We start from the raw sequence: 21,637 nt of genomic DNA on the forward strand, positions 1-21,637 counted from the left end.
CATTCCTCAACGACTCTACACATACGCCTCCCCAATACACTGGTTCCCCTCTGGTTCAGGTGCAACCCATCCGGCTTGAACAGGTCCCACCTGTTCCAGAAGGTCCTCCAATGCCCCATAAACCTAAACCCCTCTTTCCTACACCATCCTTTTAGCCACGCATTTAATTTCCTTATCTCAGCTAACTTAGCCTGACTTGCACGTGGCACGGGGAGTATTTCAGAGAATACCACCGTGGACGTTCTGCTTCTAAGCTTATTGGCGACTTCTATAAATTTATCCTGCAGAACAGCCCTTCTACCCTTGCCTATGTCGTTGGTGCCAACATGCACCACGACAACTGGATCCACCCCAGCTGGGGCCAAAAGCTTATCCACACGATCTGGAAGGTCTCCTACCTGGGCACCAGGCAGGCAAGACACCGTACGGGACCCTCTATCATGCGTGCACACATAACTGTCTACTCCCCTAATAATGGAATCCCCCACTACCACAACCTCCCTCTTCCTGGGGGGAGGGGGCTCCTCAGTGCCCAAGGGCCCACCTGCCTCCCCAGTCCGTTCCGGCTCTAAAGCTGGAAGAACCTGAAACCTGTTCGACACAGTCACCTCAGGTGATGCCGCCTCTGCAACGTGTGTACGCCCTTTCCTGCGTCTACGACCTACGGTCACCCAGCTCTCTCGACCTCTCTGCTCTTCATTCTCCCCCCTCCCGGCTAGTGGCGTACACACCTTCTCCCTAAAAGGCGTATTAACTTGCTCCTCTAACTCACTGTTGCATTGGATGAGAGCCAGTTGCTCCTCAAGGTCGCGAACCTTGACCATGAGCGAGTCCACTAGCTTACATCGCTCGCAGATGAAGTCCGACTGGACACTAACGTCCAGAAGGGCAAACATGTTGCAAACGCCACACTGAGCCGGCCCCATAATTAACTAACTCACTATGACCCCGTACTCCCAGCCCAGTAAATTTATATAGCGTATTTAACTTTAAAGATTAATTAGCGTACCGTTAAATGCAATAAAGTGCCGAGTACACTAAAATAAGTTACTTGGGTTGAAACGGAACTTAATTATTATTTTTATTTAAAATTTTAAATCCGATAAATTTACTACTACTTACCAAAAGAACTTCTGCCTGAACCAAGTATGAACTAAAAACAAAACGAAATCGAAATTGCTCTTTGGGAGGTCGAAAAACCACAAAAACCCCCTCACAGCAGGCTACTGCCGGAGCGGGGAAAAAAGTGGAAAATGTCCTCCCGGCCCCGACTGGCGACCGAGCAAAGCTCAGGAGCAACTGTCCTTTTCTGGCGCTGAGTAACGTTACCGACGTTAGATATTATTAGCTATTTCGCCCCGCCGGTGTTTTTTATGGAGTTAAACGCGAACAGAAAACGCAGCTCACTGCCCGTAACAATCGCGCTGTTAATAAACAGACAGGACAGACAAGCACTCACGCCGGCCAAAATAAGAACAATAAATAGAAATAACACAGCCACCCACTAAACAATTAAAGCACACAAACACTCAGAAAATACGTTCCAAACACCCCAAAAACAATCACAAACAATCCCAAAACAATCGCCGCAGCTCAACACCACTCTCTCGCAGTATCCCAGCAATCTCTTGCAGCAATCCCAGGATGCCTCCTGCAATCCCCTGCAATGAATAGTGATTTAAAGGTATTGCCCTGGCCATTGTTTGTGCTGCAGGTTCTTGGATTAGTGCGAGTCGGAGACATCGCCCTAAGAGAGGGGGGTCTCCTTGTTCTGATAAAGTAAAGGTTGGGTTGCCCTAAGGGAGGGGCCCATGTGTTTTAAGTTGTGGGGAAAAGTTCTGTTATGTCGTGATGCAAAGATATTGTTGAGTTGAAAAGGATTTGTGTTAAGCAAAGGTTATGTTGTGCTGCAAATAAAAATATTGGTCAAGTAATACAGATTTTAAAGGTCTGCTGGATCAAACTGGTTTTGTTATGTAGAAGTAAGGAAAATGGTCATGTATGCAATTTCATGTTGAACCTGAGGAAAAGCACATATATTCTTGACGGATAAGTTGAGTGTTAAGGTGCATAAAGCAGAAATAAGTACCCCAGAGGTAAAAATGCCTAGGAGACTAAAATTAAAAAGGGATCAATCTAGCAGAGGGACTGGATAGAGCATTTGTGCATTTCTATAGAAAGTCATTTATAGTAGTGGAAGTGCGGGTAGGTGACTTTAGAATTTTGACAAATCTTAAAATAATGGTTTTGAATAAAATGTGATTAGAAGATTCTATGGACTATAGAGACTAAGTTTAGAGATAAAGGGTATTAAAGCACATCTTAGTGAGAGAACAACAGGTCATAGACAAGAGGTTTTGCAAATTCCCCTGGAATTAGGGAGTTTAGCAGAGAAAGCGTGAGGAGGCTTGTGTGCACGGTGGACAGACAAACGTAAATCAGGCTGATCAAAAAGAGAGAAGAGAAGTTTTTGAGGATCTAGCAGAAGGGAAGCTTTGGTATATGTGTGCCCATAGATACTGTAATTGGGTGCAACGTTAGGAGTAAGTTGAAAATAATTTAGAGGCAATGACACTTCAAGCTGAAGTAGGTTCAGTCAGGGAGAGAATTCTTATTAAGAAAAAGAAAGGAAAAGAATAGAACACAAGTTGGCTGTGAGGAAATTTGTTAATTTTTATACCAGACAGGAAAACAGCCCAAGTGACAGTAGAGTGGAGGAAAGCAGTAAAATGCAGGCCCCAGTAAAGGCGGCAGAAACACCAGATCAGCAATTGGGGGGGGAGCACCCCCTGCTTAAAAGAAGGATAGAAAAGATGTCTAAAAAGTGGGAGAATAGAACATAGGCCCTGGTATCTAAGTGGCCTAAAGGGGGAACATGGGATGTGGCAGTGTGTGAGGAGATGGAGACTCTGATAAAGTATCATAAGGCTAATAAGAACACAGAAAGAAGTAAAAAGAAGAGGCATAAGGAACTGGAGGTTTTGAGGTTGTTTAAAGTAAACGGAGAGACCTGGAGAAGGGACCAGAAAGCAATGAGAAAGGCACTAAGTGAGAAAGAAGAGATGAGGCAGGAAGAAATATGTCCACCATCTTATCAAAGTCAGTACTCGTTAGTGGAAGCCCCACCTCCTTCATACAAGGGTCAGTTTCCAGTAATAGAGGGGAAGGTAGAATTCAAAGGTGAGGTGACACAGAAGGATGAAGCAGGAAGGCTGCAGAAAGGAACGGCAAGTTGTTTAGATGGATACAGGGAAGTGAGTGCATTGCTGCGGCAGGCCGTGGAGGAAGGACTGCGAGGGAGTGAACTAATAACAGAAGGCCAGGTATGTGGATCTGAGAAAATAGTGCTAAAAAGGTGGGGTACGGAGTAAGTGTTAATGATGCAGAAGGGCTGATGCACCTGCTGGACACCCCTAACCCTCCATCTAAAGGATGGAGTCAGTTTCAGGAGAAGGAGACAGAAATGGAAAGTGAGGAAGGAGTAGAGGAGGACAAGGTAGGTCATAGAATAGTGAGAAGCAGGAGGGCTGTAAGGCCCCCCATCAGGTACACTCCGATGGTTCCGTTGATGTGAAAGGAGCACAGACACAGTATGTGCTGTGGGCAGGACAGGATCTGGAGGGCCTGCTTCTCAGACTCCCAGTTCTGGCAGAAGGGGCCGGAAAGTGGATAAAAGCATTAAAGGAGGAAACTATGGGTTGGCTCCTGGCGATAGGGGACATAAAGGCAGTTATGGCTCGCGCTTTGGGGAGAGACGCAATGGAGAGACTGCGGCGAAGCAGTGGCCTGGCAGCGGCGACCGGGACTCCTGTGAATGATGCATGTCCCTTTGATGGTTACCATGCTAATCTCTGGCACCAGCTGTGATTAATGTTTCCTCCACGGCTGAGTGTGGTTGAAATGAAGGTGGAGCCCTTAAAGGAGGGGGAGAGCCCAGCTGCCTATCTGCAAGCCCAAGAAAAGCGGTGGCGCACTGAGACAGAGCAGGGCCTGCAGAATCCGGCATTCAGAGGTCTGTACCGGAGGGCACTGCAGGACGCGCTCCCTAAGCCAGTGAGAAGCAGACTAAGGCAAGTTGTGGGACTTACAGTATTACTATGCCTGAGGAGCAGTACCATGAGCAGCTGATTCACGCTATTGACTTGTACAGAGAGGAGAAGGACGCTGCTAAAGAGTGTGAAAGGGAGCTGACGAAGAAACTGAATCAGATGCAGCTGGAGGAGCTGACCGCTAAAAAGAATAAAGTCCAGGCACCAGTGGTCTCTCCGGACCCCAGCCCCCGGGAGCAGCCTGTGGATAGCCGACAGTCTCCTGTCGCTGGGGCCCCTCAGAACACTAATTCGGTCCCTGATTGGAATAGAGAGAATAGATATGATAGGTGGGGGGGGGGGGGTGACCAGAGAGCACCTGATTTCCCACAAATTAGGCGATCCCAGTCTTTGGGAAGACTGGGGAACAGGCCACTTCAGCTGGTGTGCTGGAACCGTAACCAGCCCAGACACACCTGTAGAGTCTGCCCAAATCCACCCTTTCAGGGGTGAGCCCGAGACGCCCGGTTAATCCAGGAGGCTCTGTAGGTCCAATGCCAAATAGAGGCAGGGGTGGCAATCCGCAGTTGCAGAATAACAGACCATGGAGTCCGATCAACCTGTGGGCCCAGGGACGTTTATTCTAGGGGTGCCCAGAGAATCCTAAAGGCAATATAAAGCCAATGTTGAGTAAGGGGTCTGAGGCTGAGTCGATGCTGCAGGTTCAAATAAATGGCAAAGTAATACCAATGATGATAGACACTGGAGCCACCTACACTTGTGTAGGACTAAAAGATGCCAGTCATATCCCCCGGTCCGCTGAGAAGGTCAGGACCATAGGATTCTCGGGACAAGTACAGTATATTCCTAAATCTGCTCCAGTGGAGATTAAGATAGGGGACAAAAATGTAAATATGCCCATACTAATATCAGAGCACACCTCAGTGAATTTGTTAGGCAGAGATGCTTTGTGTCAGCTGCAGATAGACATAAAATGTACAGAGGGGGTGTAGAGGTGCTCAGTGGACAGTACTGCCTTATGCGACGAAATTTGTTGTTCAATAGGGGGCAGTATAGATTATATGGGATTGAAGATGTTACTGGAAAAGTTTGGGAAATTCTAGAACAGTGGAGCCCATGTACAGTATACAGGAACATACAGCAATAGGTTAAACATATTACCAACATATTTGTTTGTTGCGATGGGGAAAATTCAGTGATCCTGAAGTAAAGGACGAATGGGATCAGCTGATAGAGTCTCTGCCTGGCCGGGAGTAAGAAAGGATGTGCATGATAACAGACGGGATAATATTAGGCCCTGAGGGAGTAGCCATTTCGATACGGAAAACAGTAATAGTGGGAGAATGGTACAACATACCAGACACAGAGCCGCACATAGCAGTGGCTTTTAATCAGTCCATGCTGGATCTGGGAGAAATGATGCAGCGAGCAAAGCAGGTGGTTTGGGTGCCAACGGTGTGTGAAGGCGTGCAGGCAGTGGCAGGAGAAAAGATGTTAAGGATTCAGTGGAGTGCAAAGGTTGTAGGTGATTTGAAGTTAGACAACAGAGATCGTGGCTGTGGAGCATGATAGGAGTACAGTGTGATGCAAAAGAAAGTACAGAGGAATGTTGGCAGGAAATGGAAAGAGAAGTGCCTGAGGAGGTGTGGACTGCTCATGATGTAGGCCTAGTAAACTGAGCTAGCCCAGTGGAAATTTATCTTAAACCAGGATGCACACCACCCTGGAAAAACCAGTACCCCTTGAAACCTGAGGCCGAGGAACATATGAGGGAAACGATAGAGGGATTACTGAATGCAGGGGTGTTGGTGCCTACCATTAGCTGCTGCAACACCCCCCTCTTCCCTGTGCCAAAGGCAGGAGGTGAAAAGTGGAGGCTGGTTCATGATTGGCGTGCAGTAAATGAGGTAGTGGAGGATCAGACAGCAGAAGTTCCCAATCCACACACTCTGTTGACAAATGTGCCCCCCATTCCAAAATGGTTTACAGTTGTGGATTTCTGTTCAGTGTTTTTCAGTGTGCCCCTTGCAGAACAGTCACAGTTTCTGTTTGCTTTCACCTACAGGGGTCAGCAGTATACCTACACGAGGACGCCACAGGGATACAAGCATTCGCCGCATATTTTTAATCAGGTGTTTAAGGCAGATTTAGATAGACTGAATTTAAAAAGTACAGTGATACAGTATGTGAATGATCTAATGCTGTCTGCGAAAGGCTGGCAGACTGCCACCAAGACTTAGTGCAGGTGCTGAAGGTCTTGGCGAAAGGGTGTCCAAAGCCAAGCTGCAGTACTGCCAAGAGCAGGTTACAACAACAACAACAACAAATTTATTTTTATATAGCACATTATCACAACATTACATTGTCTCAAAGCGCTTTACAGCATCCTCACCCAAAACCCCTAGTAGGTAAGCCATAGGCGACAGTGGCAAGGAAAAACTCCCAAGAAGGTAGAAACCTTGGGAGGGACCAGACTCAAAGGGGGAGCCCATCCTCCAGGGGCCGGCAGGGATAGTCAAATAGAGAGATGGTTTAGTGCCAGAGATGGGCCAAGTCACATTGTCCCAATCATAAGATTTGGGAAATAACTGGAGAGCAAGGAAGATGACAAGCCAATGCCGATACCGAGTCTTCTTCCAATCGGCAGGCAACCAGAGGTAAGGCAGCGGGTCATACATGGAAGATCAGAACGGCGAGCTGGACGCAGGGACGTCACTGGTGGTGGCGACGTCACATGTGGCCGGGTGTGCTGGATATCTTGATAGATTGAGGTCTCCAGGCATCACCCCCAGGAGGAGTAGGGAAATAAAATGTACAATTAGACAAGTAGAGGAGGCTATTGGCAGTGCTAAAAGCTAGGCGAGTGCAATATGAAGTGCAATGTGCAAGCTCCGGCAGATATGGCTATGGCAGCATCAGTAGGAGGGAGAGGCAAGTGGGAATGCAGGCATGGGGAGTCCCTGAAATGTCAGCACTCCAGTTCCACAAGAGATTGCGAAGCTATAGTGACAGCACTGACAGTCCAGTTTATCCAAAGTCAATGGCACCGATCCCCACCCGGCTCTACACCTCACACTACAGGTCTGACTGGGAGTGAAGAGTTAGCTAGGGCTAGAACTAGTGTCCCTATACGCTAAACTAAACAGGTGTGTTTTTAGTCTGGACTTGAATATTGAGAGTGAACCTGAAACCCACACATCCGGTGGAAGACCATTCCACAGCTGAGGAGCTCTGTAGGAGAAAGCTCTGCAGCCTGCCGTAGCTCTTTCTACCCTAGGCACTAACAGATATTCCATGGCTTGAGAGCGAAGCAAACGTGGAGGGTTGTATGTGGTCAGCAGATCACTAAGGTATTCTGGTGCAAGGCCATTTAGTGCTTTATAAGTTAACAGCAGTATTTTATAATCAATTCGAGACTTAACTGGCAGCCAATGAAGAGGATAAAACCGGTGTAATATGATCAAATTTTTTAGTGTTTGTTAGAACTCTGGCTGCAGCATTCTGTACCATCTGAAGTTTATGCAAGGATCCAGACGGGCAACCCGATAGGAGGGCATTACAGTAATCCAGTCTGGAACTTTCGAAGGCATGTATTAGTTTTTCTGCATCATTAAGTGAGAGCATCTTACGAAGCTTGGCTATGTTCCGTAGATGATAAAACGCAGTTCTAGTAATACTTCTTATGTGAGCATCAAAGCATAGATCTGAATCGACAAGAACGCCAAGATTTCTAACCACCATGTTAGGTTGTGTAGGAAGGCTACCAACGTTGAGGTGGTGAAACTTATTTCTAGCAGCCTTGGGACCAATTACGAGAACTTCTGTTTTTTCTGTGTGTAACATAATGAATTTTTTTGCCATCCAGCACCGGATATCTAATAGACCATCTTCTAACCGAGATAGCAGTGATATATCATCAGGATTAACAGATATGTACAACTGTGTATCATCTGCATAACAATGAAACCCAATACCATGATTTCTAATAATGTTACCAAGAGGTAGCATGTATAGGGTAAACAGTAGCGGGCCCAGGATCATTATCCTTTAAACCTTAGTTGACCTTAGTAATTTACCAGTTATTACCTATCCAGCATTGTCTATAGCTAATATATATATATAATTGAAGCAGATGTTTTGCAAAGCCTAGCTAAGCTCAAAATAAATAAATCACAGGGCCCTGATGGCATCTTACCTATAGTGTTAAAAGAGATGAGGGATATTATTTGCCGACCCTTAACTTTACTGTTTCAAAAATCCTTATCTGAAGGTGTGGTACCTTCTGATTGGAAGCACGCCTTCATAACGCCTATTTTCAAAAAAGGGGATAGAAGTAATTTGTCTAACTATAGGCCAATCAGTCTAACTTGTATAACTGGTAAAGTTATGGAGGCTTTAATCAAAGAGAAAATGATAGATTACCTGGACTCCAATAACATTTTGCGGGATAGCCAGCATGGATTTAGGAGAGGTAGATCCTGTTTAACAAATCTGTTGGAGTTTTTTGAGGAAGCTACTCAGGAAGTTGATGATAAGAAGGCCTATGATGTCATCTACTTAATTTCCAAAAGGCTTTTGATGTTGTCCCCCACAAGAGGCTCCTACTTAAACTCAAAGCGACTGGTATTTTAGGTACCGTAGCGACCTGGATTGATAACTGGTTAACAGATAGGAAACAGCGAGTAGTTATAAGAGGCACAATGTCACAGTGGGCTTGCGTTCATAGTGGGGTACCGCAGGGTTCGATTTTAGGACCACTATTGTTCCTAATTTACATAAATGATATGGATACCAATATATACAGTAAACTGGTGAAATTTGCAGATGACACCAAGGTGGGTGGTGTAGCAGATACTGAATTAGTGGCTCAGCAGCTACAGCGGGATCTTGATTTAATTAGTGACTGGGCCGATACCTGGCAGATGAAATTTAACGTCGATAAATGTAAGGTACTCCATCTAGGGAGCAGAAATATAAAGTACAGGTATTTCATGGGTGTCACTGAAATAAAGGTAGCTGATCAGGAGAAAGACCTTGGTGTGTATGTTGATGCTTCCATGTCCCATTCTCGCCAGTGTGGGGAAGCAATAAAAAAGGCCAATAGGATGTTGGGGTATATCTCCAGGTGTGTGGAGTTTAAGTCAAGGGAGGTAATGCTAAGATTATACAATTCCTTGGTGAGACCTCACCTAGAATATTGTGTGCAGGTTTGGTCACCATATCTTAAAAAGGACATTGTGGCCTTAGAAAAGGTGCAGCGTAGGGCCACAAAAATGATTCCTGGTCTTAGAGGAATGTCATACGAGGAACGGTTACTTGAGCTAAATCTGTTCAGTCTCAAGCAAAGGAGATTGAGGGGGGACATGATCCAGGTATATAAGATTCTAACAGGTTTGGATGCTGTTCAAGCAAATAGTTACTTCAGCATTAGTTTAAATACACGAACTCGTGGCCATAGGTGGAAATTAGCGGGAGAACATTTCAAGCTGGATTTAAGGAAGCACTTCTTTACGCAGCGTGTAGTCAGAGTATGGAATAGCCTTCCTGATAATGTAGTGCAAGCTGAATCCTTGGGTTCCTTTAAATCAGAGCTAGATAAGATTTTAACGACTCTGAGCTATTAGTTTAGTTCTCCCCAAGCGAGCTTGATGGGCCGAATGGCCTCCTCTCGTTTGTATAGTTCTCATGTTCTTATGTTCTTATGTTCTCCATATGAATGTTAAAATCACCCACAATAACGGCTTTGTCAGTACTGACCACCAGGTTTGTTAAAAAAAAAAAATCAGCAAATTCCTTAAGAAAATCACTGTACGGCCCAGGCGGTCTATACACAATAACAGTGGTGATTTGGGGTGACGAACTAGAAAGAGATGAGCCAGCAAAGCTAAGAACAAGAGTTTCAAATGTGCTGAAACTCACAATACATTTCTCAGACACTCCTAAGTTGGACTGAAAAATTGCAGCAACACCACCACCTTTGCGATTTGGTCGAGGGTTATGCTTATAACTGTATGCCGCTGGAGTAGATTCATTTAGTGCCATGAATTCATCCGGTTTAAGCCAGGTCTCAGTAAGGCACAGGGCACCAAGACTAAAATCAGTAATTATTTCATTTATTAATAGTGCTTTAGGAGCCAGTGATCTTATATTCAGAAGTCCAAGTTTAAGTTTAAATATTGCATCACAACTGTTTTCTAGTGATGGATTCATTGTGATTTTTATTAAGTTATTATGGCACACTCCACGGTGGAATAGTCCTCCACGATTAAAACATTTTGGTGCTTTTAAAATACACCGTGGCGCTTGTGCCGCCTACTAACACTACATGGCTGCGGCCGGACGGGTCCCCGCTGGACGTGTATCTTACATTCGTCCCGTTTGTTTTATTCGTTAAACGTAATTAAAAATACAATATGAATACATGTAATGTATTTTCATTCTATTAAAGTTTAAAGGCAAGGGGCCATACTTTATTACGTACGCACGAAAGGGGAAGGGGTCTAAAAATTTGACCGAATTTTGCGTACGTGTGCGTATGCTGGTGGGGGGGGGGGTGAATCAATTTGAGAAATTTCAAATTTAAGCGTTTCGTTCACGATACCTGACCTGCTGGATTGCATTCCATACGTGCATATAGCTCAAAATGCAACATGAGTTTTTTAAGACGATCGGACTGTTTAAACAATATCATAAATTATCTAAAAAAAAAACAGGTTGGCAATGCACCACGGACCTCCGAAATATCTGGTTTAAAAGGCGCTATAACATTATGGAAATGGCGACCCATTTCGTTTTATTTGAAAGTGATTTCATTACGGTAAATCTCATGACATCATTCTTTTGTTATCCCTAAAGTTAACAGGAACGTTTGTAGTTCCAAAAAGCAGTGCATAAGTCGACTGACGATCGCCCGTGCGTGCGTACGTACGCGCAGGGGGGGGGTTACAAAAATCGGTAAAATGTGCGTACGTACTAAAAGTATGGCCCCAACACTTATCACCCAAACCATATGCCCCCCTATCGGCAACACGTGTAATAGACTTTTGAAATATTCCTGACACCTACTCAAATTCAAATGAAATCACCTGTCTCTTCTTCGTTTTTAATGCTTTATTTACAAGAATTTACATATTTAAATAGTACTGATAGTCAAAGTTCTATGTTCTCATCCACTATTGGCGTATTCATCTTGCATCATCTCCTCCATTGCCTTGCCTTGTACTCCTCCTCCATTGCCTTTCTCTCCTCCTCCTCCCTTGCCTTGTACGCCTCCTCCATTGCCTTGTTCTCCTCCTCCATTGCCTTGTTCTCCTCCTCCATTGCCTTGTTCTCCTTCACCATTGCCTTGCACTCCTCCATTGCCTTGCTGTCCTCCTCCTCCCTTGCCTTGTACTCCTTCACCATTGCCTTGTACTCTTTCACTGTTGCCTTGTACTCCTCCTCCATTGCCTTGCACTCCTCCTCCATTGCCTTGCACTCCTCCTCCATTGCCTTGCACTCCTCCTCCTCCCTTGCTTTGTACTCCTTAACCATTGCCTTGTTCTCCTCCTCCACTGCCTTGCTCTCCTCCTCCACCACCACTGCTTGGCTGTCCACCACCACTGCCTGGCTCTCCTCCTCCACCACCACTGCCTGGCCCTCCACCACCACTGCCTGGCTATCCTCCTCCACCACTGCCTGGCTCTCCTCCTCCACCACCACTGCCTGGCTCTCCACCACCATTGCCTTTTTTCCTTTCCCTTTTTTTGAAAAAAAAACTTCTTTATCCAGGATATCTTTTTTTTCCTTCCATATTCCTTCCTTTCTTTAGCTTCCCCAGCGTCGTTTGGTACCGCTGGCAGCCTAAAGCAGTTCAGAGAAAAGCACTTCATTTTTAGATGCGTCACGTTCGATGTCTGATTTGTTTTGAAGTGGTATTAGTGCCTACAGCTCAGTTTATACCTTCAGAATGATGACATCAGAGTTGTCACAGTAACATTCTGTTCTAGAATTCTATTTGAAAAACAACTATAGGTGCCATATTTGTGGTTCATTTTTTTTTTATTATTTGCATTTTTAATATGCTTTATTCAGCTCATATTCTACAGCATATATTGTATGAATTTCCATATTTATCTTAATTAGGTTACGCGCAGATAATATTCTGTACTTGCAAACAATGCAGAAACCTACCAAACATTGCCGGGCCGTTCCTGTGCTCACAGAGCGTAGTGAACTTTACTTTACTCAGGAGGAGGACAGGCTCACATTTTCTGACCGTGGCCATGCTGTGCTGTATCGTGAAAGCTGCTGAACTTAGTGATGAGACAGTTAATACCCAGATTCTGATCCTCAAAGTGTGGCCCAGCGACTTCAAGCTGGGAATCAGGGCTTGCTAAGTTTATGCAATATCACGTGACCGATGACTTCCGATTCATCCTGAGGTGTAAGAGGCTTCGAATCCTGTTGGCTCTTCAAAACTTTTATTTGAGTGAGATGATTCTGATTAGCAATGGTAGTGGAGGCCAGTTTAACCAAGGAACCAGCCGTCAGGTGATGGGTCACAGCAAGGAGGGGTATGAAGTTGGGTATCAGTGTTTGGGTACATTTAATGGAGGTGAGATAAAACATTTGGTAAGGTTTAGCAGCGTCTGTAATGTCCCTGCATTGTAGACAGAGCTTTCTGGATAGATTCTGGACACACACACACCTGTATTGGACAAATGAATTCAGAAAATGGATGGATGGATGGATTGCAGTGTTTTTCATATGTTTTCATGAGTGGAAGTGAACTTTTACAGAACTGAGTATTTGAGTAAAATCCATTTTTGATTAATCTCATTGCCTGTATTTTTGCCCCTTATTTTGAGTTGTTTTAAATGCTGCAATGTTCAGTTGCAAATGGTAGGTCCCTCTGAATCCCATCTTCGCTTTTCTCCACCTCATGTCATTCACAGGTATCTGACTCTTGAATCTGGCTGAAATGATCCCAGTCGATTTTCCAATCTCAGCCTTTGCAGAATGGCAGAATGCACAGCCTGGATCCAAACTGCCTTCCTTCCCAGTTGGACTAACAGTTGGCTCCACCTGACACTTTATACCATTTAAACCCCAGCTGATCACAGAGCTTATTGCAGGATGTGCGTTTATTCCTCTCCATGTGTTGTGGGGCTGCCTTGCCTAACCCCTATAGTAAGGAGAAGGTCATAAACTTGTGGTCTTATGTTTTATTAATTCTGAAATGGGTAAGAAATGAGCAGCTGGATGATATAGAGCTAAAAGGTGCGATTTTTCTAGCACTACGATGTAATCCAAGGAGAAAGGCAGCACTGCCTTGCTGAATGTGATTTCTGTGGCAAAAAGATGGTGATATTGCTGGCAAGCGGTCTTTTTATGAAACTCAAATGTAACTCTGTCAAAGTACAATTTTACCAGGGTCCCTGAATTCGCTTGAGACGCTCTGTTAAATTAACCCCCCAGAAGACAGAATGAAGCTGTAATTCATACAGGTGGCAAAACTAAAATGTCTCTTGGTAATTTCATAAGGGCGGTAATGGAATTACAAATGTGCATGTTTTCGGCGAGTGATGGATGAGGTGATATGAAACATGCAGTTGTCTGTAATTGCTGCAGCTTCGGGGAAAAGACTAGCATCCCTTTAAAATTCATTACATTAGGATGGCAGGCAGAGGTCACTGCAGTTTGGACGTGCCAGGAACAGAGGAATAAAGCCAAGTAGAATGTATGGAACTTCCAGTCTGTAATATGTCACAGAGTAAGGCATAACTAAACGCACTGCTGAGCGTAGAGGATTACAGTAATATAATGCTAAGCCCTACTATATACACTCCATATACGATACACATTTTATATACATTTTATTATGTATACATATTTTATATACAGCTCTGGAAACAAGAGACCGCATGTTAGAAAGGCTCTTGTAGCTTTAAGGAACACCGGTAAGTGCAAAGGACTGTGGGCGCATGCGTGACGAGAGCGCGCGGGAGAGCCTGAAGGAATAGGCAGCACGTCGGCGAGCTGCAGTTTATGTGTAGTTAGTTTAGTTGTTCCTGGCAGTAAATACAGTCCCTGGTTTTTATGTATGCGACACTGACGAATGTAAGTACTAAGTTTATTGATTACAAGTCATAAGTGACGCTGTACTAATTTAGTTTACTTAATTGCGTGGCTAGGTTAACGTGACCTAGCTGGTGTACTGTTATAATTATCGCTGATGAGTGTTCCGTTGTATACATCGGAAAGATATTTGCGTTTATTTGCCGTCCAATCATTCCCTCTAATACAAATTGCTGCTAATGTAATGTATTGTTGTTGGTATAGCCCAACTGTTAAGGCGATATGGTACAATTATGCATTATGTTAGTGTATTATGGTAATAACCATTGTAAGCACTGTGATAATTTGGGCTAACCCTAACCCCCCCCCCCTGAATCTTGTCTATCCTGAATCGTGACTGATATCCCACAGCGAGTACTACCCTCCTGCAGCAACCCCTTACAGTTTCCCAGGGGAGTGTGGCCCCCCTTTCCCTCACCGCATCAAATTTTTCAGTTTCACTCATTTCTCAGTTTATGGATTATGGGTATGAGCCTGTGTAAAATACACATTTTTTTGCAAACTCCAGCCTGGCTCTTCCCTGCTTCTCATTGATGAAGGGCTTCTTCCTTGCTTAATGGGTCTTCACCGCTGCTTCTAGGAGCCTGTCCTACCAGTACACTTCACACTTAATGTTTTCTATTCCTTTTGAAGGTCACTTGAGGTCATCCTCCGATTTGTTAGACACTGACGGATAAGTTGATGGTCATCTCTGGCATTAGAAGGTTGCTTCTGCCCTCTACCTGGCTGGTTTTTGATTTTTCCCAGTGTCTCCTGCTTCTTCACCCTGTTCTTGTGTACTGTGGTCTTAGAAACTCACAAGCATGGAAGCAGCCTGCCTCACAGTGTAGCCTTCTGCCAGCAGAACCAGGATTAAACCAGAATTTAACAATGCAGATTTTTAAAAAGTATATAGAGTGGTCTCAATTTTTACAGAGCTCTGTATTGTTTATATGTATTTATTTAATGTTATGGCTGCATGTTTGAACCTGAGACCAGTTTTCAAATGGAGTCTATTTCAGAATACTGCATTCACACCCCCAAAGCCTTCATATCCCAAATACTGCATCATGAAAGGTGAAAATTGGTAGGTTTATTCTGGTGAAATAATGAAGATAGATGCTGCTGCTTTTAAATCATTCACAAGGTTGTTTATTGAAATGGTTTATTGAAAGGCATCTAACAATTTCAAACACGTATGGAGATATAATAGACATTCGCCTCAGAATTAAATTTCTGTTATGTAATTTTATCTTTAAAGTGACCTTATTACATTTGTTCCCCGAAGTAATAATTTCATCCCACACCCTGAGGGCTTTTGCACACTGGTTATATGTGCTGTTAGTGTGCTAACAGCATTTTCTACCCAGGGAGTCTGATCGAAGCCCAAAATCAAGCTGCTGCTGTGAGCTCCTGCTGAGCACCCTGCTCGGAGGCATGTAGACTCAACGGACGCTACGAAGTGTTCCAGTGACCGCCCACTAGTACATATCTGCTAGTCTCGACACTCGCCGTACCGTACACCAGACAAAGCAAAAAAGCATAACACAGTGAGGTGAACAGTGATTTCTATCATCTATATTCTTATCCTCAGTAGGCATTATGATGCTGATGTGTCACTGAACATGTCAGCCAATGTAGTCCATATCTGGTTTGATATCTTACTCCTGGGGATACCTGCATTTGTAGGGACACATTGAACTGCTTATAGACTTTTCACATTTCCCTTCGTCTTAATCAAATAGTTTCTCAATTGGATTTCTACAGAAGTTCAGAAGAGCAGGCCTTGATTTCTTTGGACAACCTGTGCTTAAAGCATGTGACTGGACATTATTATTCTTAGAGACGGAGAAATATGCATCTTCTCTGTTCATTCCCAGAATAAGGAGTGAAATACAGGCAATCTACAGCCCAAGAAAGGCAGACAACCGCCTCTATCTGATTACATGGTCGGTAAGATCAGTTTCCTGGGGAACTCGGTGACTGGAGATTGCAGGAGGAGGTGCGTCCAAGCAACTAGACAAGGCAGGACCAATCAGATGTCTTGGTCCTGCCTCTACTAGTTGCTTGGACCCACCCCCTCTACAATCAGATTGGTAATCTCTCTGAGCCAATCACATTTTGTTCTGCCCTCAGAGCAATTTTGTGTAAAATATAAGCATACCATGAGTATACTTTGCTTTTTTATTCCTTATTTGTTGTGTTTAGTTTGTTTTTATTTTATATGATTTGTGTGTCTAGACTGTGCCGACATCTTCCATGTATGAAAATATTGTACAGGACTTCTGCTGATTGCACTTTGTACATTTTCACAGCTGTGCAAATATTGGTTTGATTGGCCTGTTGGCGCATAAGCGTGCATGCTGTTGAGGTATATTTTACAGGACAGTTAAAGCATTTCTTTTGTACCCAGTTGTTAATTCTTCATTGTGCATCTGCAGTTTTGTAAATAAGTGTCAGTGTTTGACAATTTTACCTGTGCAATCAAAAACTACTGAGAAAGTCTTCTGAGAAAAACTTACTTTGGACTATTGTCTATATGGCTTAAAAGTACAAGGTCATGCATCTGTCTCATCAGTGCGAATTAGCAAAGGCACAGTGCGGGAAGTGTAACTCATTGCTGTCAGTGCTTTGAGCAGAAATTTATCAGGCTGGTTGAGGAATACAGCATTTTAATGTCTTTCACTGTTAACTTAAAGAGGTTCTATGCCATTTTGTTTTTCAGACACTATGTGAACTATATACAAGGTCTCACTTAGATGCAGTTCTCCTTGATGTAGCTAGGTTTGATTTGTGGCTGGTGTGTAGCTGGCCTCTGAGATGTCGCTCATGACCCTGTTTAGCGCAGGAAACATCCATCAGTGAGCAGGAAGGTGTTCCTTGCTGTGTCACGCAAGAAGGTGAGGCCGGGACATAAATACCCTATGTCATGTGGGGCCTCGGGACGCTCCAGTGGGCCAATCTAATTAAGAACTGAGTCCATGAGCCTCCATATTCCCGTCTCTTTAGCCCAACAGAACTTTTCTCAGCATGACACTGACATCAGGTATACGAGTTCAGCCCCCATATCTATGGCCCACGGGAAGCAGGGGGAGGGGCAATATTCCCTGCCCAGTTTGGTTCCTTCACTCTGAAAGTTTTCCCTTGATGCTTTCCGCCTCTTCTCTTTGAGCAGGTCTGTGATATATAATGTTATAGGTGGTTTATCGCATCAAGCCTTATTCCTACCCAGTGGTGCTGTAAATTCATTTGTGTGGAAATGGCGTAGTGTGAACCGGTGTATTTGTCCACTTGTGTTTGGATTTGCTTGCAAAATGTCTTTTTGTGTATTTGGTTTTGAACACAGTACTATATTGAACAGACTTTCCTGAAGCTTTAGTGAAATAGTGGGCTTATTTTGCATATGAACTTCAAAGCTGGAGATTTTAGGTCCAGAGAGTACAAATCCAGACCAAGATTTTATTTTAACCAACCAGTTGAGTGCTCTGTGAATGTGACTTCTTATACTACTGGTTGGTTGAAACAAAATCTTGGTCTGGATTTGTACCCTGTGGACTGGAAGTCTCCACCTCTGATGAACTTACAGTTTTGAGAGCAGTCTCAGCAGATTTGCTCTTATTGTCACTCTGGATAAGAAAGATTTCACCGTGTTTAAATGTTGGTGCCTTTAAATGAAACTACAAAATATTCAGTGTTTATTCTGTTATTTTCAAACTAGCAAAGAAGTGTTCATTTTGTAGAAAGGTTACATATTTGTTAAATCAATATTTGTCAGTGCCTATAAATTAAATACTTAATTTGCACAGCCCAATGGAATACTCAAAATTAAACATCAAACAAACTGTCACGGGAAACGTCGGACGTGCCGGACGGAAGATCGCTCGGGCAGCGCGAGCGCTCAAGAACAGGCAGGCAGACGGATAACGGGGCGAAACGAGGGTTTAATCGAGAAATCCGGGGCAGGGAACACAGGATGGCAACAGACATCAATGACAGACAAGGCAAACAGGTAAGACCAGGACTTAAATAAGACAGGACCAAGCAAAGTAAATGGACAAAGCTGGAGACGATCAGGGAAGCACACGTGGGTAATCAGGAGGCGTGGCACACACGAGGAGCGGACGGAGCGGGCGTCACAGAACCCTCCCCCCAAAGGCGCGCTACACCGGGCGCGCCCGGGAGGAGGCGAAGGACGGGACGAGACCGGGAAACCAGGACCTGAAAGACAAAAGCAAAACCAAATCAATGGGGAACAGGGAACAAGACAGACAGGCAAAACTGACAAAGAGGCAGGAGCCAGGACAGGACACCACAGAGGACAGGAAAGGCCGACAGACAGACCAGAAACGGGGATACGGAGGGAACAGGCGGGACAAAAGGACCGGGAGTGACGGGAGGGAACACCGGGAAACCAGGAGCGGAGCGGGGCAGAACAAAGGAACGAGGAACAGAGAAAGGAGGAAAGACGGGAGGAGGAGCAAACAAAGGAGGTACCAGGGCAGGAGAGCAGGGAGAGAAGGAGGGGGAACGAAGGGGAGCCCGAGGGAGACCCAGCGGGCGACGGGCGGCAGCCGGAGGGGCCGCAGACGGCCGGGAGGCCGGAGTCGGAGGGGACCGAGAAGGGGCCGAGGAGACAGGGCGAGGGACCCGCGGAGGGGCCAGGGAGGGAGCAGGAGGGAGCACCGGGGAAGGGGACGAGGGAGCTGAAAGGGGCCAGGGCGAAGGCAAGGCGAGGGGGGGAGCCGCCGCAGGCGGCGACGTCCTCCGACGGGCCGAAGGTGGGGGCCCCGCAGGCGACCGAGGAGCCGCCGTCGGGGAGCCCTCCCGGCGACCGACCAGACACAGGAGGGGGGAGTGAGGCAGGGCGACGAGGCACTGGAGGGGGACCCGCAGGCGACAGCCGACCCGGAGGGCCAGGACCCGCGGGCGCCAACTGAGCCCCAGCGCAGGCGAGGCAGGGCGAGCCAGGGGGCAGGGCGGGCGGGACCCCAGCTCTGCGTTTGTGCCCCCTCCCCTGCGTCTGTGCCCCCTCCCCTTGCAGGACACAGACATGCCGACCCCAGGTCGGGGTCGACGTCGCCGGGGTGAGGGACAAGGAGTCACAGGGGGAGAAGGGACTGGAGGCAGCTGTGGAGGGGGCGCCTCTGGAGCTGCTGCAGGCGGAGGGGGCGCCTCTGGAGCTGCTGCAGGCGGAGGGGGCGCCTCTGGAGCTGCTGCAGGCGGAGGGGGCGCCTCTGGAGCTGCTGCAGGCGGAGGGGGCGCCGGCCCGGGAGCTGCAGGCAGTGGGGGCGCCGGCCCGGGAGCTGCAGGCAGGGGGAGCTGCGCAGGCGGCCGCACGGGAGCGGGATCCGCGGGCAGCGGCGGCCGCACGGGAGCGGGATCCGCGGGCAGCGGCGGCCGCACGGGAGCGGGATCCGCGGGCAGCGGCGGCCGCACGGGAGCGGGATCCGCGGGCAGCGGCTGTTCCGACGGCGTAGCTGGGACCGGTGCTCTCCGGAAGGAGGGAGCAGCCCGTGCAGACAGTTTGATGGCGGCGGTGATCCCCGAACTGCCCGGAGAGTCCTCCTGATCACCGGCAGGGAGATAAGCAGGGACGAGGGTGCCCGCCCCCAAGACGATCGTGGAAGCGATCGCCGGCTTGCTCCTCCTTTTCTTCCGCCGGTTCCTGACGACGGCGGGAGGCTGCGCGCTGTCAGCAAAGGCGGACGGCGGGAGAATAGTCCCCGGCTCGCGCGGCTGGACGTACCGCTCCTTCCGGAGCCCGTCCAGCCGCTGAAAGTTCTCGCGCACCTCCTCCGCGGACATCCGGTCAAGGATATCCCAGCTCCAGTCGACGAGGTCCCATGCCGGGGGATCTTCCCGGATACCGGGCTGAGCAATCCAAAATAGCAGCTGTTCCACGTAACTGCAGTAGTCTTCTTCAGCTACGGAAGCTGCTTTTCCTTTAAGGTCTGTCATTCTGTCACGGGAAACGTCGGACGTGCCGGACGGAAGATCGCTCGGGCAGCACGAGCGCTCAAGAACAGGCAGGCAGACGGATAATGGGGCGAAACGAGGGTTTAATCGAGAAATCCGGGGCAGGGAACACAGGACGGCAACAGACATCAATGACAGACAAGGCAAACAGGTAAGACCAGGACTTAAATAAGACAGGACCAAGCAAAGTAAATGGACAAAGCTGGAGACGATTAGGGAAGCACATGTGGGTAATCAGGGGGCGTGGCACACACGAGGAGCGGACGGAGCGGGCGTCACACAAACCTATGTCAGAAATTTTTTCAATTTAGACTATTGATAAGCCAATGTTCATGATATATCAGGAGATTTTTTAAACTGCCATATTTGAAAGGTTACCTCATTGATGACATTTATCAGCACTGCTCTTACCTGAAAGATATCAGCAGAAATGCACTGTGGACAGGTATCTGCCCGCTGTGTTTACAGTGTCTTGAAGTCCTTAAATCAACAGTGTCAAGTTTGTTTTTTTTTCCTTTGCATGTTTTTCCTTCTTCTTCGGATATTATTTTTTTGCTAATTTTTTTCCCTTGGATGTACTCTTGAACCACCCGCAAAGTCCCCTTGTTAGTTACGTATACATCCATCCCACCATCCATTTTCCAAACCGCTTATCCTACTGGGTCGCGGGGGGTCCGGAGCCTATCCCGGAAGCACTGGGCACGGGGCACGGAACAACCCAGAATGGGGGGCCAGCCCATCGCAGGGCACACTCACGCACCATTCCTGATTATATTATTGCACTATATAAATAAAATGTAAACTTAATTCCAGTTGTGGTAATAAAGTGCACAGAGAGTAAGAGAGAGTAGGGCTTCACATAAACATGTAAACAAATAAACATTAGCGTTTAGTATTCTGATGGCTTGGGGGTAGAAGCTGTTATTAAATCTGGTTGATCTGCAATGCATACTGCGGTAACGTTTACCAGAGGGCAGAAGTTCAAACAGCTTATGGGTGCGTGGGATCTTTTACGATCTTAATGGATCGATTGTGGCAACGTGAGTAGTGAAGTTCTTGAACCGATGGGAGAGAGCCTGGAGAATGATTTTCTCTGTCATCCTCACCACTCTCTGAAGCGTCTTCTGTTCAGCTGTAGAAATTAACAAAGTGGCATTTGTATTAAATATAATTATGCATATGTAGAACTAGGGATATGATCCTATTAAGTATGACAGTTCTGTCTTATTAATGCAGGATCAACATCCACAGTAACTGTGTTTATCTATCCATCTGTGTGCGTGCGTGCGTGCGTGCGTGTGTGTGTGTGTGTGCGCGAGCGGGTATACCTGTCCTTATGGGGACACAATGTCCCCATAACGTGATAAATAGCCGTTTTTTTCCCTTATGGGGACTGGTTCCTGGTCCCCATAAGGGAAAACTCTATTTTATAAAAATCTGTGACTGCTATGGAAAAACTAGAAATGCAAAATCTCTTGTATTTTGCTTGGTTACTTATGGTTATGGCAGGGTGG

Source organism: Brienomyrus brachyistius, chromosome 9, assembly GCF_023856365.1.
Source record: "Brienomyrus brachyistius isolate T26 chromosome 9, BBRACH_0.4, whole genome shotgun sequence".
Taxonomy (NCBI): domain Eukaryota; kingdom Metazoa; phylum Chordata; class Actinopteri; order Osteoglossiformes; family Mormyridae; genus Brienomyrus; species Brienomyrus brachyistius.